We start from the raw sequence: 3,917 nt of genomic DNA, 5'->3' as shown, positions 1-3,917 counted from the left end.
TACTGACTTATGAGTTAATAGACCTAGTTTTCATTAGGTGGTTGGTTGGAGATGTTTCTACTGCAAACACAGTCCTTGAACAAGGATATTATTATTAATAGTCCTTTATTAAAGCCAAAATACTCAAAATATTAATATTTATCTAACAAGAATTTTTAATTTATATATCCAGTGAGTTTTGTTTTTTATTGTTTGTTATGTGGGACACACACAGTGCTTGGTATTACTTTATATATGCTAATAAGCAAGGTATTAGGCACATTAAGAGGATGCAAAATTCAATGTTTATCTATCTTGCACGATATGTTTCTGTTCTGCAACAATGAGTGTGTTTCTAAATTCATCTTCCAAGAAAGCAACAAAGGGCATTTATCAGAACATTACATTTATGTTTTATCAGAATATCTATTTCTGTGTAAGGAAATTGAAGAATTCCTGGAGGAAATAAGTATATATCTAGATAATAAAAATTATATAAATGTATTTTATTTTACATTTCCCTTCAGACTGACTTTCTTTTAAGAAATTAATTAGTATTGTTATGACTTGCAAAACAAACTTGCTTGTCAAGAAGTGGTGCTATTGTTACATCAGTTATGTACTTAAGTCTGAATATGGGAGTTGAACAATTCCACAAAGAAATAAAATGTACATTTTGTAAATTTTGTATACAATAACAATTATATTTTCCTTTTCATTTCGAACTGATTGAGTATAACCTCACATTCAATTCTCTCTCATTGACCACATAAAAACATACCAATGGCACTATAATCATGTGACTTGTGACATATTTAGTCCTGTCCTGCACAAAGCAAACCAAAACGCGTCTTCAAATTGAGCGTACTCTTGTGTTTGTATCATGCTCTTTGCAATCACTCTCACCCCCACTGGGTATCAGCAGTAGTCCAATGAACTGTGAAGACGCAGCATCAAAGGATGGAAAGTGAGTACAAAAGTTTTTAAGTATTATTTGAAGACAAAAAACACTCATGGAGATCTTCGAAGGGCCCACCAACAAATTGCTGTACACATATTCCTAACTTTAATGGTCACAATCTGCACAACAGAACACTCATTTTCATCTCTAAAGAGACTCAAAAATCCTCAGTATACAACAATAATTCAAGAAAGACTCGGTTCATTATCCTTATTATGTAGGGAAGTAGATATTGTTTGGCAGCTTAATTGTGACAAAATCTTGAAGAACTTGTAAGAGCAAAGAATAGAAAGAAATGTTTTTTTAATTACATGTTAGAGATGAAAGATCTATCTAAAAATAAAATACAGTAATTTGTTGTAATATTTATTTCCTGATCATTAAATTTTCTTTTATGACATCTTTTCGTTTATTCATTTATAATTACAGAATTTATTATGAAACAAGCATCAAAATTGACGTATGAGCTGTTAAAGCAAAACTGGTGAAAAGTCAATTTTTCATTGTGGGAGAACAACAGAATTTTACATTGATTGTTGAAACAACTATGTTCACTGACTCATTTTCTTTGTTGCAGAATAAGTGTAATGTTCTTTTTGTAGAAAATGTAGTATATAGTAAAAATCTTAGTACCTGTATCCCCTAAAAATTTTATAATCCCATTCATCTCATCCCGTTAAAATGAAATATGCCACTTTTGCATTCAATCGCTAACAATAGTCGGCATTTAAAAAGAAATTACATTATGGATAGCTAAGACACACACACACATATATACACACATATATATATGTATATATATAACTCGCATATGCCTTTAAAATGCATGAGTAAGCAGAGGAGGGGGCACCAAAGATTATCAGTACTTAGGGGCCTCATGTGCCTTAATCTGGCCCTGTATAGAGTCCATAGAATACAGAGGTTCTAAATTCTGTATTTAAGGCTAAGCACCCTACTGCGTCCATAAAGAATCCACCTTGATAATTGATAATTGCTGCTTTACCTTATGGGAGCAGTGATGGTTCAGTGGTAGAGTTCTAGCTTTCCAAGCAGAAGACCAGGGTTTGATTCCCGGCCAACGCACCTCAAGTGCAGCCACCACTGTCTGTCTGTGGAGCCTTGCAAGTTGCTATGATACAAAGGCCTGGTGCTCTACTTCCAAAAAATCAGCCAGTGAAAACCCTATTGATCACAATGGTCCAATCCCAACTTCCATGGGGTCGCCATGAGTCAGGGGTCAACTTGACAGCAGCTAACAACAAACTTTATAGAGGTTGTTTCACCTTCTCCTTAGCTCCTCACCAAGTGCCTTCAATATCGAGCATTGGCGTTGGGCCACTCATGCTAACATTTCTGTCATTATTCACTGAGGGAACCTCAACCTTGAGAATTCTTTGCTCTTCATTACTTCCTCATGGGCCCCTTAGTTTCATAAATTCTCTGCTCTACCTGCTCTCACCCTCCTCCAAACCCCTTTTTACCCTTTCCTTCCCATCACTTTTCCTCTGTCTTTCATACTGGGCTAAGCATTCATTAATTTCCAACTACTTCCCAGTGGAAGAAGCTGAACAGGGACTGAGATCTATGCTCATAAGTTTGGGGATGAAGGTAATAAGCCCACAACTATCTGGCTTATTATCAAGTAGCTATAAGACAAGGAGACTCTTGTATTATACAATACAAGGTATAAGAGTTCTAATTGGCTGTATCTACACAGTCAATAATACCTCTTAGTAATTTAATTATACTAAAAGAATCTCTACCTTTTTTCCCCACATTGAGTTACATTATCATAGGATCCTTTCTGTTATTTATGTTTCCTACTCAACAAAAAGGGCGAATACGGCATTTCTTGACAGGAGAGCTGCAAAAGCTTTCTAACCTGTCACCCTTCTTCTCACTGTGTACCGCCTACCCCACCCCAGCCTACCTTCTTCGCCAAAACTAATCTTTTCTAAGTGTATATTAGATCATCACATTCTCTGTTTAGATAGCTCCAAGGCCTCCCATTTCAGTTAGAATAAAATCCAAGGTCTTTAATTTGGCTTCCAAAGCCCTACTTGACCTGTTCCCGCCCCCACCTAGCTACTTCTTGCATACTATCTCCTACTATCTCTCTTTACTCACCAGACTCCAGTTACAATGATCTTCTTTCTGCCCCTCAGATCCACCAAGTTTATTTTTTATTTCAAGGCCATTATACTTGTTCCTTTTGCCAGATTTCTCTTCTTTTAGACCTTTGTATGTTTCGCCTTCTCACCATTTAGGTCCAGCTCAAATGCCACCCCTTCAGAGAAGTTCTTTTTCAGACAGCCCAATCTAAAGTTTACTTGTCTGCCCCAGTATTTTCTATAATATTACCTTTTATTTCCTTCACAACACATCAGAATCTAAAATTCTTATTTATGTGTTTACTGCCTATCTTTATCCACTAAATGTAGCATTGTTGAAGGTAGCTACTGTATCTATACCTGACTGTGCCTAGAACATATTGCTGGCAGTGTGTCTGACTCATGGTGATCCCATGTCCAAAAGAACAAAATGTTGCCCAGTCCTGTGCCATCTTCGTGATCATCGATATCCTTGAGTCCATTGTTGTGGCCACTGTGTATTTTGAGTGCCTTCCAACCTAGGGGACTCATCTTCCAGCAATATATTGCACAATATTCTGTTGTGAGCCATAGAGTTTTTGTTGGCTGATTTTTGGAAATAGATCAGTAAGCCTTTCTTTCTAACTTGTCTTAGTGGGGGCTTCGCTGAAACCTGTCCACCAGGAGTGACCCTGCTGGTATTTGAAATACTGGTGGCATAGCTTCCAGTGTCATAGAGACATGCAAGCTACCACAGTACAACAAACTGACAGACAGGTGGTGGCTGGAACATGTTAGGTACTCAATAAACCTACGATGAATGAATAACCGTGACATTCCTGAAGAATAGATGGGAAGAAAAAAACAAAACACCATCTTATCACACC

The sequence above is a fragment of the Trichechus manatus genome, unplaced genomic scaffold (genome assembly GCF_000243295.1).
Source record: "Trichechus manatus latirostris isolate Lorelei unplaced genomic scaffold, TriManLat1.0 scaffold00108, whole genome shotgun sequence".
Taxonomy (NCBI): Eukaryota; Metazoa; Chordata; class Mammalia; order Sirenia; family Trichechidae; genus Trichechus; species Trichechus manatus.
This window is presented reverse-complemented; position numbering follows the sequence as displayed.